This window comes from Protopterus annectens, chromosome 6.part1 (genome assembly GCF_019279795.1).
Source record: "Protopterus annectens isolate FY-2018-M chromosome 6.part1, PAN1.0, whole genome shotgun sequence".
Lineage (NCBI taxonomy): Eukaryota > Metazoa > Chordata > Ceratodontiformes > Protopteridae > Protopterus > Protopterus annectens.
Window position 1 is genome coordinate 90,812,596 of NC_056738.1, and position 15,418 is coordinate 90,828,013.

The window sequence follows — 15,418 nt, forward strand, 5'->3', positions numbered from 1 at the left end:
GCGTACTATCACATAAAAATTCACAGACGCTCCAGGAGATTCCTCCGCTTTCGGCTGGGGTCCAGTCATTTCCAGTTCAGAGCCCTGCTCTTTGGTCTCACTACAGCCCCCAGAGTGTTCACCAAATGTATGGCAGTGGTCACGGCTCACCTGAGACGTCAAGGATTCCAGGTGTTTCCGTATCTCGACGACTGGCTCCTGTCAGCCACCACCAGGCATCAACTTGTTCAAGCCAGGGATTACACTATAAATCTTTGTTCTCAACTGGGCATCTCGATCAACTCCGAAAAATCATCCTTATTGCCCTGCCAGTCTATTACTTTCATAGGCGCAAACTTAAACACTGTTCGGATGTCAGCTACCCTTACAGATCAAAGAATCTCAGACATTCAAAGTCATGTCAGGATCATTCTAGCCAACAAGAAGGTACAGGCCAGAATGGTTCTAAAGGTGTTAGGCCTCATGGCTGCGGCCATTACCCTTCTTCCCCTGGCTCGCTTCTATATGCGCCTTCTTCAATGGATGTTGTTCACTCAGTGGTCTTACCAACAACTTCCAATGCGTCACCAAATACTGGTGACACAGATTTGCAAGAATCATCTTGCTTGGTGGATCGCTTCTCCCCAGATTAATCAAGGCAGACTCTTTGTACCCCCATCTCCGGTAGCCACTGTCACTACGGATGCCTCCCTGATCGGGTGGGGGGGGTCATTATCAGGGCAGGATGGTTCATGGGACGTGGCAACCTTTCGAATACCACCTGCACATAAATGTCCTAGAGATGAGAGCAGTGCTTTTAATGTTGCCAAGCCCTCAACGACTTTCTTCCCGTAGGGACAATTGCAGTCCACACAGACAACATGTCTGTAGTTTGGTATATCAACAAACAGGGCGGAACCAAGTCCTACCCCTTGTGTCGAGAAGCGCTCAGACTTTGGCAATGGGAGATCTCCTCTCATCGGTTTCTGGTAGCAACGCACATCCCTGGGAAAACCAACATTTTAGCGGACAGATTGAGCAGAGCTATTCTCATGCCTCACGAGTGGTCTCTCAAGCAATCTATAGTGGAAGAGATTTTTCTGGAATGGGGTCGCCCATGTTGCGATCTTTTTGCTACTCCCCAAAACAGCAAATGCCCAGACTTCTTCTCTCTCTTCCCACTGCCAGGCCATCCCCCCAGAGACGCTCTGACCCAGGATTGGCCCCAGGGACTTCTTTATGCTTTTCCTCCTTTTCCTCTGATCCCTCAAGTTATCCAGAAAGCAACCGTTTGAGAGCCAAATTGATTCTCATTGCTCCTTATTGGCCTCGACAAATTTGGTTTCCGTTCCTCCATCGTCACCTTTTGGTGCAGCCGTGGCATCTGGACCCAGTGCCAGATCTTCTGATTCACCAATCCGGTCAGCTGCACCGGTCTATCCCTCTCTCAACCTCACAGCATGGTTGCTCCACTTCCTTCCTTAGCCAGGCTTCCTATGATCTCTAACCCTGTTAGAGACATCCTAGTAGCTTCATTAAAATCCTCTACCAGGAGGATTTATACAAGCAAATGGAAACGTTTCTCTTATTGGGCTAAAGCCAAGAATATTGATCCCTTCACTGCTCCAGTTCAAGCAGTTTTGGATTTCTTAGCGGAGATTTTTCACGCGGGCTCCTCTTCTTCCACAGTTAGAGTTCAGTTGGCTGCTATCTCGAACTTTCATGTCGGGTTCGCAGATCACAATATCATGTCCCACAGGCTTTGTAGAGCCTTCTTGAAAGGAATTTTCCTCCTGAAGCCTCCATTCAGGAGTCCTCCTCCTCAATGGGACCTAAATTTAGTGCTGACATCCTTGATTCTTCCCCCCTTCGAGCCAGCTGTTTCTTGTTCCCTGAAATTTCTTTCATGGAAAACTTTGTTCCTGGTAGCTATTACATCGGCTAGGAGGGTGTCTGAACTTCATGCTCTATCTGTTCACCCCCCCTATTTGGTCTTCCACAAAGACAGAGTATCATTGAGAACTAATCCGACCTTTTTGCCTAAGGTCGCCTCAAAGACTAATTTGAATCAAGCCATTGATCTCCCTGTATTTTTTCCAAACTATTCAAATAGATCGGAACAAAAACTACATTATCTTGATGTCCACCGCCAACTCAGATATTATTTGGACAGAACAAAACAATTCAGGAAATCTGATCAACTCTTTGTTTCCTATGCTGATAACAAGAAAGGCCTTCCTGTCTCAAAAGTGACCTTATCTAGATGGCTTTCTTCTGTCATCTCTGAAATTTATCGGCTCAGGGGAAAACAGCTGTGCTCAAAACCTAAAGCACATTCAACCAGAAGCTTAGCTACTTCTACAGCCTTTCAAGCTAGACTTCCTTTAGACACTATTTGTGCAGCGGCCACTTGGGCCACTCCTCATACATTTGTTTCCCATTACAAATTGGATTTGGCCTCCAGGGACAGAGCCAGTTTTGGCTCTACCGTCCTCAAGTGTCTGTTCCATTGAGCCACCCAGGATAGAGGTGCTAGGGACGTGGTCCCATCAAGCAAGAATGAAGGCGAGATTGACAACTTAACATTGAGAAGTTATGTACCTACCATAACGTTCCATGTTAGTTGTCTTCTCTCGCCTTCTTTCTTGCGACCCTCCCTCCTTCCCCCAAGCCTGGACAGACCTTTCTCTACAAAGAATTATAGTTCTGAAGACCATACAGAGCTGGTCATTCTACCATCATGCAGGTTTTTCTCTCCTTCTTTCTTCCTTTGGGAAGTTTTTATGCTAGGTGCTATTGCCCTTTTGTCATCAAACGAGATCTGGGTACTTACTGCCTTGCATCATGGGATATGGGGCTGCCTCGAGCTGGTAAAAGTGACTCTCGAGCTTAGCAAGTGCCGAGTCGGAGCAGAGGATCGGCTCCGAACCCATCAAGCAAGAAAGAAGGCGAGAGAAGACAACTAACATGGAACGTTATGGTAGGTACATAACTTCTCATTTTTTTTTATAAGACCCATTGCTGCTACAACTATTGGAACTGTCTGGGTATCCTTCTTTCACATTGCCCTCATTTCTGCCTGTAAATTCTGGTATTTTATGACTTTGTGTCTCTCTGTATGTAAGACACTGTAGTCACTGGGTGTCACAGTTTCAATGATCAATGCTACTTTTGTCTTCATTTCCTGTACCTTTATTATCTGGTTTTCTTGTATCTATTTTTTGAACTGTTTGTAATGGGTGATCCTATGTGATATAAACTTCATCATTTTCTATAATGCTTTGTGGCTCACATTTCCAGTGCTTCTCAGCTACTTCAGTATTATAATGTTTGCACAATCCCCAATGCAACAGTCTTGCCACATTATTATGCCTTTCAGTATACAGTCCTCCTGCCATTAGTGTCACACCCCACAACAAGACGTGTGACTGTTTCCAATTCTGTTTTACAAAACCTGTGTTTGTCTGTTTTTCCTACATGTTCAGTGGACTTTCTGAACCAACTTTTACGTAGTCCACTGTCCTGGGCTGCCAATATTAACCTTTTGTCTTTTGATTTAAATTCACCACTCCTTTTGTCTTTTGATTTAAATTCACCACTCCTTGACCATTCCTGCATTTGTTCCTGATTGAGATGAGGTTGTTGCAAGAGCTTTCTGTACTGGCAACTATATTTATGCATTTTCCACATATTTTGCCTTCTAATCTGATCCTTCACCTTATATTCTTTCTTTCGTTTTTGGCACATTCAGTTGATGCCTGATTTTTAACTGCTTCTGTTCTGATTTCCATTCCTGCATAACACTGATATGCTTCTGCTAAACTAAGCAGGGAAATAATCATAGACTTATTCTCCTCATGTTTTAAAACTTTCACTACATTTGGATCTTATGAGGTCAACAAATACGTATGTAGTCGTACGATTGCAGATCTGTACATGTAATCAGTTTCAAGGACGCCCATACCTCCTTCAGAACTGGGGATATATAATCTTGGTATACACTGATTTTTATAAATCATTTGATAAGCATGAAGCATTTTTCTAATTTTCCTGTCCAACTGATCCAATACTCTTTTGGTCCAGTCACTCCAAAACTGTAAGTTAGGACAGGAAGAGCAAATTGGTTTATAGCCTGGAGTCTGTTCCTAGATGTCAGGGCTGTTTTCAGTATTAATTTTAGTCTTGTAAAATATTTCTTACTATGCCCTATTTGCATTTGCTCATGTTTTATTGTTGAACCATCACCAATTCCCAAATATTTATACACTCCCTCTTGCTCAAGTTCTTTTATGTCACGTTCCTGTCCCAGACTGATATTTTCTTGGTGCTGCAGCTTTTCTGCTTTAAAGGTTGCTTTTGCACATTTGTCAAGACCAAATGACATTCTTATATCATCTGAAAAAGTTTTGACCACTTGTAGTTGTGCTTTTAGTTCCACATCTGACAAACTATATTGTTTTAAATCATCCACAAGATAATGATGAGAATTATTTACACTTTGTTGTTTTCTGGAAGCCAAATTGTAGCCATGACCTAATCTGTTAAGTAGACAGCTTAATGGGTTGGGAGGAAGACAAAAGAGCAGTGGTGACAGAGTTGCCCTGGAATATCCCACTTTGAATTTTTATCCCTGGAGTTATAATTTGTCGTTTATTATGGCTTAACTGCAAAGCAGTTTGCCACTGTTTCATGGTCTCTGTAATGTAATCGATCAGTGTAGGGCATTGATGGTGAACCTTTTAGGCTCGGCATGTCAGAAATTTGGAAAATGCCTATCTTGACTCTGCTGGCATGTCACCCCCCCCCCCCCCGACAAAAGAGAAACAATTCTTTATATGTTCATTTATTTAAAAAATATAGTCCAATTATGTGCTGCTATATATTAAAACAATAAAAGAACAAACAGTGACTTACAATAGAGAAAACAATATGTGCAGTGGTGATTGGGCTTAAAATACTGCACCAAAAAAACTACCCTACCTTTAATAGTAATTTTGAATTGAACTGAAAAAAATGGAATACATTCCATTTGATTTGATTAACATCAATTAATGACTTTTTTGTTGCTGAGTTTTAATAAATAAGTGCCAGGTCACATATTTCTTGTATTTTTGTTCATTCATGTTCTTTGGTAATGTGAATCTTGGTGAATGCTGGTGTGTCACCCAAAACGTCGTGGTGTGTCATAGGTTCGCCATCACTGGTGTAGGGTATGTCTTATAAATTTGTAAGCACTCTTTTATCCATGAATGTGGGATGCTGTCAAATGCTTTTTTGTAGTCTACCCATGCCATACTTAGATTCTTCCCCCTTTTACACTTCTTCATTATGACTTTATTTAACAGTTGATCCTTTGTTCCATCTGACTTTCTTTTGTTACTCTTTTGTTCTATTGCCATGATTGAGTTTTCTTCTAAATGACTGTAAACCATAGCGACATCAATTCCAGTGTATCGTTTATACATTGTCAGAAGGCAAATTACTTGTCTATAGTTTTTAGGATAGCTTGCAGGTTTGCTGTTAAGTAGGAGTATTGTTTTTCCTGATGTTAACCGGGTTGGTGTCTGTTCAGGGTCTGCATATAAATAGTTCTTAGCCATTGCTAAATCTTCCTGTAAAGATGTTAATATTTTTAGCCAGACGTTGGGTAGTGCATCTGGGCCTGGGGTTTTCCAGTAAGGAGCTTTTCTTAATTTTGTTTCAATTTCTATGACTGTTACTTCATCCCATTTCATACCCTGCATATTTGAACTTCTTATTCTTTCTTTTATTTTTGCTATCCATTCAGTATATTTATGTTCCACTGGATCTTCATAGATAATTCTCCAAAATGTGTCTATTTCTTCTTTTTTTTGGTGGTGTTTTAATTCCTTTTGCTTTGTTTCCCAATTCTCTATAAAACTTTTCTGAGTCATCAATAAATTGCTTATTTTGTACTTTTCATTTATATTTATCTGCATATCTTCTAAGTTTTCCTGCCTGTGCTATGTATTTGCAGTAGTATATGACAGATCCTGATCTGTTCTGACACTGCATGTTGCTTTTATCACACCTATCTTTCCGAATATTTTTATATGTTCCCTTTTCTGTACTATTCCAACAGTGACACTTCTTGTCTTAATTGCTTTATAGTTTTTTTTCTATTCGGTACTTCCATGATGGCATTTGATTTTCCCCTTTCTTTCCCTTACTACACTTTGTTTTTGTGGTAGGACTTTATCTGTTACTAATTTAGCTGCACAGTAATGTATCCTCATTGCTTCTGTTATATCGCATGAGTTTCTATTAACAGTCCTGATTACTGTGTTCATTTGTTTTATCAAGCTTCTAACATTTTGGGTCTTACTGACTTGTGTAGTCTATTTCTCTCCCTGATCTTAATATGCCTATCCATCTCTGTTAAATCAAGCAACTCTTCCCTTACATCATTTTCTTCTAAACTGAGGGCACATTCTTTGTTCCCCATTCTCTGTGGGCATTCTTCAGAAAGTTCCAAAGCATCTTCCTGTGCCATATTCTTTTCAATTTCATCCTGTGTCATCCATTGCTCTTTCATATGGGGACTCACTAACCTATCACTCCACAACATTGACTGCTTCAGAGTTGCCACAGTTTCCTGTTCCTTCCCTTGCTGTGCAACACCAGCTGAATGTTTACACTGGTTTCCTACTGAAGGCTTCAAAGTATCTTCATATGGCAACTGTTCAGATGTTTTCCGTTCCACTGGTTTCTCCTTAATTTGGGGATTCATTGTTCTATCCTGCTGTTGTGGTATCAGAGTTATATTTTCTACATTAAATCCTTCACTTTGCAGGTAATGCATAACCTCATTTTATATTTCTTTAACTTCTCCATTACTAATCCTCCTTTGTACTTTCCCTTTTTTGTTTTTTTATTTTTTGTATTGCAACATTTTCCATATCCAGATGCCTTTCTTTGTATTTCTCTTCTTTGGTGCTGCTGTTTTTGTACTGATTAATTTTGCTTTCTAATATTGCATCATATTAAATCTCTTTTTCTTTCCCATGTCCATAGTTCTTCCTCACATGTCTCTTGCTCCGCTTGTTTCTCCTTACTTGGGGACTCACTGTTCCATCATGCTGTGATATAACCTGTGTTAGACTTTCTATACTAAATTCTTCACTTTGCAGGTATTCCATAACTTCTGCTTCTATTTTTTAACATCTTTATTAATCTTCTGTTCTACATTCCCCTTTTTTGATCTTTTTTTGTATTGTGAAATTTTCCATATATTGGTGCCTTTGCCCATATTTCTCTTTGAATATTTTTGGGGTTGCTTTTTTTTTTTGTATTGATTAATTTGGCTATCTCCTTTGCATAAATATTGCACCATATCAGATCTCACTTTTGTTCTCATGTCCATATTTCTTTTTTATACCTTTCAAAAATCTCTAAATGTTGTTCTTCATATTTTCAAAGTTCCTGAGTTGCTTCTTTTTCTAAACAGCCCAAGGTTTATTGGTCCATATAATTTTTCATGAATCTGTTGTATTAATGAGCACAAATTTGCATTTGAAACTTTTGACAGTTTTTCTTGTGCAAGTATTTTTCTTTCCGCTAATTTCTCTCTTAATCTTTTTGTATGTCTTCTGTCCGGAAATTCTGGGCTTCGTGCATAAGAGTAACAATATATAATGTCTCTCTTATCCCTTTATGGCTCTTCTTTGGCCTGTCGTTTTTTGTGATTTTTGAGGACTTCTCCTTCCTTCTACAACAGGGGGTCATACCTGAGCCTGGCCTATCCCCTTTTTAGGAATGTTTCCGTGTCTTGAGGATTCAGCGCTGTCATTTTTTCTAGTCTTGGCACCAGTTCGCCTACCACGGTTGGGCACATTTTTATCCTGGGACTTGTGCACCCAGCTGTCTTTTTTATTTTTTAACCTACTTCTGTCCGTGATATATGCTGTATATTAACTGCAGTCTATATGTCAGTGTCACTTTGGTGAGATTTTGTTGTTGTTGAGATTTTGTAAAAAAACAAAAAAAAAAAAAGGGCCACCTTGTGAAGGTACTCACCAAGATGTGAGGATGAACACAGTTCCAGCAGTACTACTCTCCTTTGCTTGCTGATTTTATCATCTCTCCTCCATTCAACCTGAAAGAGGGCTGCCATGCAAAGTGATTTTGTTTTACAGTCAATGCTTTCATCTCCCTGATGCCATTTTAGAGAGACAGGGATAAAACCTTATGGTAAGAGAATCATTCACTGTGTCCTTCTTTCTCCATCAGCTTGCAAACAGTATTGTGACCTCTATTTTTCATTACTTTGAGCCTTTTGAGTTTTATTAATAGCCAGCTCTGATATATAATTTTAAGGAATGTTTAAACAACAGGATTGAAAATATAGCTGAATTAGTTGCTATTTTCAAAGTAATAATTGTAGTTCATTGCTCAAGTGTGAAAAGTCTGACCCCTGTGGTTATATGTGCTACTTGGGCTGTGCTGGTTTGTGTTACATTCACAGATTTTAATACTGTAGTTAGACTTAGAGTGTGTAATATTAATGAGTTTTCCAAACTCACTGGCTTGTCTCAACCAAACACTGTATGTAATGCAAAAATACTATAACAAAACACAAGAAGAAAAAATGCAGTTTCACAAAAAATACAGCATAGAAAAATATACAAAATCAAATACTGACAGAAAATCTGGAGAGTAATATGAAAATATTTTCTTACCATGTGGCACTCTTAGAGTTTGATTAAAGGGAAAGATAACTAACTTGTAATAAAAAAATAATGTGTGAGTGAAATTTTCTTGCGCATCTGTATCCGAAAACTAAGGTAGAAAGTATTGCTCTTGTTAAGTCTCGTAATTGTAGCTCCAGCCTATATTATTTACCTGAGGTGTGATGCTGGCTACCTGTTACTGATAAGGTACTTTTAAATACCAGTGTTTGACCCATTGCTTTCTTAATGGCTCTGTAGTCGGAATCTGTGACCTAACCTAATTACTCTTCCTCTCCTAGCCTTCATGATGTAACAGCTGAAGAGACAAACACAGGAAAGAAAGGCCAACGGAAATAGGTTCAGACATAAAACTTTGCCAAGGATGGTCTGCACCTTTCCCCTCTAGGCTTTCAAATATTGGCTAAAACATTGTCCTTCCCCATGGTGCCTTTTTTAGACATTGTCAAACTGATAAACCTTTCAGCAAAGCAAAACCAACCCAATGTAATCTAAAGGTTTTACTGCTCAATGCTGGCACCCTAAAGAGGGAAATTTACTCATTCCATGTTCTCCTCACTGGACATCTGTGCAGTTACTGAGACATGGTAGAGGTGTCTTAATCTATATCAACAACAAACTCACATTGACTAGTCAATCAAAGCTTGAGCTTCTTATTTCAGGTTTCCATTGAAAAACTCCCATATCATATCCTTGCAAGCTGTAGGTCACCCCGTATGACACAAGAAGTCCAGAGTTTGTACATGGACTTACTAGAGGTTCTCACAATTCAATGCAATACCCTATTCTTGGGCGACTTCAACTATCCCACTATAAACTGGGATACCTACATGACCCCAAACTTATAGGCTCAGAGATTCCTGGACTTTGTAAATGCACACTGGACCAGAGAGTCCTGATACTCGACTAAGGGTGAAACATACTCAATCTGATGCTCACAAGCATGAGGGAACCCCCCCCCCCAAGTGTCTGTCTGGTAAGCTTACATCACAAAGCTTTGTAATAAAAATCATTTCAGTAGCCCTGGCTTAACCCTGTAACTTTTAGGAACTGCTGTAAGGCAAACTTCCTGCTAAATGATAACCTGTCAAAATTTCAAGCCCCCACCCCCACCAAACCTTAAGAAAACAGTTTCCTATATGTAAATGTTTGCAGAAACCCTGTACAATTTTATCAGTAAATGCATAGCGACAGCTGTACTCACCAGAAATAAGCCCAGAAGACAAACTATCCTAGTGGAATCCAGACATAAACAGATTGTACAACAAAAGAAAAAAAGTCATAGCAAAGATTAAGAAATGTGATGTCCAGCATGATAAAAACACTCTCATCAATCTAAACAAACTACGATGGCAACTTAAGTCTTCTAAAGCCAAAAGATGGCATCCCAGGCAAAGGGCCACCATAGGACTTTCTTTAGCTATGCCCAAAACCTCAAAGACAGCAGACAGCAGTGTGCAGAACTGATTTTAAATGCAGCCACGTACATGGAGTCAGACAATATAGCAAATTTGCTGGATGGCAAAGTCAGCTTCAGTTTTACCCCCCCCCCCCACAGCCCCCTGGAAATACCATCAAACATAACTCCCTCAACTATCACTAGAGAGTAAGTCCTAGATCCTCTGTCTAAGGCCAAAAATATTACATCATTAGGGCCCAATAATATCACAGGATGCCTCCTAAATAAGCCTGAAACATGACCTATCACAACCACTGGAGTCACTGTTTAACCATAGTCTCCAGACTGGCTTTGTGCCACAGTAATGGTGACCTGCAATGGTCAACCCTCTACACAGGGCCAGGCCAACAGTGGACCCTAGGAATTACAAACCCATAACTCTTCTTACTAATCTCTTATGCAAGGCCATGGAAAAAAATATCATGGAGATTAGTAATAAAGTCATAGAAAACCTTCAAATACTGGATTTAACCCAGTTTGCTTTCATCAAGGGCACATCATGCCTAATCAGCTTGGTAGACTTCTTTGAGAGGGTCACCAAGGCAGTGGCTGATGGCAGAAGGGTGCCTACTACCTACCTTGACCTGGCTAAGGCATTTGATGCAATATCCACTCTCGGATATAGGCAAAACCCCCCATGTTATATGCTAGATAGCCAGCTAGCTTTCAGACAGGACCCAAGAAGTTAGACTATGGGAGACCACCTCCACAGAGAGGTCAATCAGTAGTGGAGTCTCCAGTGTCTGTGTGCGGAGTCCACAGCTTTTTGGCATGTACTTCTCAGAAGTTATGGTCAATGTCAGGAGCCTTTGGCTGGCCAAGTTTGCAGAAGATTGCAAACTAGGTGCAGTCATCAAATCCCCCCAGTACATTACCATCCTACAAGAAGGACTAAAACAGACCAATGACTGGCGCCAAATCCATGGTTTAAAGCTCATTGCCAAGAAACATACAGTAGTACTCTTAGGGAAGTCAGCTACCCTACGGAATAACCTCATTGATAACACACCTCTAAGGCCAGAAGCAGTAGTCAGGGATTTGAGTGTATAGATAATAACCTGAGTTTTGATATGTGTTTGAGGTAGTAAGGAACTCCTTCTGTGTCACTCAACTTATAGGCAAGGGCATGGCATCTAGTTCCAAGGAAGTCATCTTTCCTGTATGTTTGATTCTTCTCAGACCCATCAATGAGTACAGCAAACCCCCTTGGTGTGTACCTGACCAGTCATATGCAACAACCAGAATGTCTACAGAAGTTCCTCATACATAAAAAAAAAAACATACAGAGTGTAAACAGCATGTTCTATGCAAATCGCCTCAAAGTCCTATCTCTATACTCTGCTTCTTACCAGTCATACTAGGTTATCTATGCCTGGCATGCAAGGTATATTTGGATCCCACTCAGATGGACCATTTGCATATATGCAAACTGACTCACATCAGAATTACTCGATCTAAAGATTTAAACATTTTTTGTGACATAAGTGAGACATGAAGGAACAGGTATGTGACTTGGAGAATTCCCCTTCTCTGGAGCAGGCTTCCCATCCATGTGAATCAGAGCTGTTCACAAACCATGTGGAGAAACCTGGTCCAGTGGATGGAAAATCAGAAATATATCCTAGGTCTAGCACCTGTGTCTCTAATGAACAGATGCAGCCTATAATTCTTGCCCTAGCTAACATATATTTGGGAAACCTGGCCATACTTTCAAAGGCCAGCACATAAATTTGCAAGATACATTTGGAATGCTAAGTTAGGCTTATAAAAGACATAGTGTTCATTAGCCTAGTATATACTTATGAACGTATGAAAACAAATGGAATACTTATTGAATTATGCTGACTTCCAACATGGCTGCATACTGATCAACAGCTTAGTTTCAGCACTCCCAGTGTGAAAAAAGAAACCGAGAAATAAGACCCAGTGACATTGTCAGCTTGAGCAAAATTCAGTTACTGGCCAGCAAAGAAGAAATTGAGAGAAACTGAAAGAAAATGAACCAGAAAATGTAAAAAGAAAACACTGGCTGGGAAGGATCTTGCAGTTGTTTCACAAAATCAGTTCAAGCTTCAACTTTGGAAAAAGAGATGGCTTCCAACAATTTAGAGGAAAATAAACCAAATGTACTCAGAGGTGATTAAAGCAAATGAAAGATTGAAGTAGTATATCACCTGAAATAGCGAAAGACTGGAAAAATAGAAGAAGCTTTAAGCAACTATTCAGATGAATTGATAAAAGTGAAAAAAAAATAGAGGTTGAAATGAAGTAAAGACTCGCTGAGTATAGACTTCTCAAGAAGACGTTTTTAAAAAATGGTGGATTTAGAAGACAGAACAAGCAAATGAAACCTGATATTTTCAGCTCTTCCAGAAAAACTGGAAGGAACAGACTGCATTAATTTTATGAATGCACAGCACAAATAAGTAACTGGACTGGTTTTCTGCTGCAGGATTTGCTAATGGGAAAGGCAAACCTGGCCACAAGAAAGCAGCCAAGACCTGCATTAGTAAAGATGCAGTAATACCAGCAGAAAACAGTTGATCCTGACAGAACTGTGGCAGAAGAGAAAAAGTATTAAAAATTGCAGACAACAGAGTATTTGTGGAAAATGTTTATTCATTGCACACCAGGCTAAAGGGAAGAAAATTTATCCCAACTGTCAGGGAATTTTGGGAGGCAGGTATGAGATTCAAGTTGCTGTATCTAGGTGTCTTCAGATTTTTTTCCCTGGAAGCTCAAAGACTTTATTGCAGAATAGGCTGAGGAGGAAATTAAAAAAAAAAAGTTTATCCAACATATAGTCAACCAGCAAACAGAAGGGGACTCTGCTGCTTATTTTTCTGACAATAAAGCTCATAGAGGGACTTTGCCAGTGAAACATTTTCGAGTATTCTATGGAAAATTCTTGAGACAGAAAAAAGCACAGGAGCTGACTAGAATAATCAAGAGTAACTTGGACTTAAACCACGGTCTTGTGTTGGGAGATGTAGATAAACAGGAAGAAGACCAGTAACACTGAAATTAATAAATACATGGGAGGCTATAAATCAAAAGTCACATTTGTGTAATATGGCTTTGCAAGAAAAAGTGGCTTAAAAAGACTGAACTTTTGTTAACTTTGTTAAACTTGCAGGTGGACTGTAAAGCATATACCCAACTTTGTCACTAATTTTTAGGACACTAAAAGGGAAAAAAGGTAACTGTGAGTTAAACATTTTTTGTTCGTATTGGTATTTGTATAACACATTTCATGATATAAACTCCATGTTATATTAAGTAAAGTAGTTTTGTGTAGTCAGGGGTAGTTTAAATGTGTGAGCTTGGAGTCTCTTCAGGGACTGTGTTGTGTGTTAGTAAGTATTTTTTTTTTCATTGGAAGTAATATAGGCTTTATAGTATAATGAGAAGAAAGGCTAGACAAAAGTAAGTTCAATGTTAATGTACTGTGATCTTGGGATGCTGGGATGGGGTGTTAAAGTGCACCAATTATATTATATATAGAATTAACATATTTTGTCTTATTTTTACAAGGGAGATGTCTAGATTAATTCTGTTGGCTTAAGCTATAAACAAGTGTATTTTTTAAAACACCTTTACTAAATCACTTGTTACATAGGCAAATTTACATTTATATAAAAGTAATCAAAACTCTATTAACAAGTTCACATTTACAAACATTATACTTCACAAATATTGCTGTATATCATATAACCTAAGCAACATTACATAAATTATTCAATTCCTGTGTTTTTTTAAAACAAGAAACATCTTTATTAAACTCTTACGATATAGGCAAGCATATATTTATATAAATGAAAACAAACCACACTGACACAATCCTAATTGCAAGCATTTTACATCACAAACCAAACTGATACACTCCCAGTTGCAAACATTATACATCACTTATCATCTACCCAATCATTTTCAGTCAAACATTACATAACTTAAGTCCTGCCTTCTTTTAAACCTCATTCCTCTCCTGAATGTATTGTTCCCACAATTCCTGTTTTTTTCCTATGTAGTTTGTCCCTACCATTTTATAAAGATCTCAATTCCAATTGTTTTATCTCTGTTACTATATTCAATACTTCTAGTATATTTAGTTTAGATTTTACTTTCCATTTTCTAGTAATTGCTTTTTTTGGCAACCACCATAATTAGACACAGCAAGGCTTTACCATGTATAGTCAATTCTGATTCTGTATCATAGCTTAGAAAAATCATCTCCCTTGTCACACCAATCTACCCACCCAGCATCTCCGACAGTGCATCCCACAGGGAATCCTTAGTCTGCCAACTCACCATACGCCCAGAAAACATGCTCTAGTTACTTCTTTCTTCCCCATTACACCTCTAACATTTGCTTTCTACCTGAGGAAAAATTCTCTGTAGTCTACTTGGGGTATATAAATATCTATGTAAACATTTCCATGCAAAAATCCTAAATCTTCTAGATTTTGTTGCATATTTTGGATCCGTACATATATCCTCTCATTGTTCTTTGTGAATTTCTTATCTAATCTATCTTTCTAATCCTTTCTAACCTCCCCTGATTGATTCTTATAGTTATCATGCAATATTTTATATGCTGTACTAATTGTTATTTTTTAATGGCAGCTTCTGTTCTAGATTTTACTGAAAACTTTACCAGTGCTGGTCTTTTGTTTAGGACCCCCTGCTATTTCTTTCTCTTTGCCTGTACTTTGATATCAGTCCTTGATAGGGAAGGCAATCTCTTACATGCAGTCCAAATACATTCTTGGCATCTTCCCATTCGGTCATCTTTCCCTTTCTAGTTGTTTGTTTCCTAATGCCTTGGTTCCTTTGCCAGTTTTCTCCAATAAATTCCAGCTTCCTCTTGCCTCTTAAACTATAAATAAGTGTACTTGTAAGCAAGTTGGGTTGAAAAAAAAAGACAAAAAAGCCATGAAAAATGTCTAGCCTTCCTATATCTGCAAAAACATTAGCTTGTTTTTCCCATTAACAAATGTTCAGTGGGAGTACAGTCTGTACATTCTGTTCTGAGTGAAATTTCAAAGATTCATTGCTGACTAGTTTTACATGGATAGGAGCTATCTGCAGGAGCAAGCAGTCAGTCTTGAAAGTTCTTATCATTTTTTGTGAAGAAAAATGCAAAATTAAAAGGTACAATGTTGAACAGTTCAGTAAAAAATAAATTTTGAAGTTGTGGGAAGTGAATAAGAGATATCAGTCTCTCCAGCAGCTTTAATACTTTAATGCTTTTAATAGAACAGTTTATAATTTA

The 15,418-nt window shown here is 38.8% G+C and overlaps 1 protein-coding gene across 1 annotated transcript in view; it reads left to right on the forward strand.

The window, feature by feature from the left end:
- Positions 1-15,418, forward strand: part of DCAF17 (DDB1 and CUL4 associated factor 17) — a 1,410,723-nt gene that overhangs the window by 1,041,001 nt on the left and 354,304 nt on the right. The window lies entirely within an intron of this gene.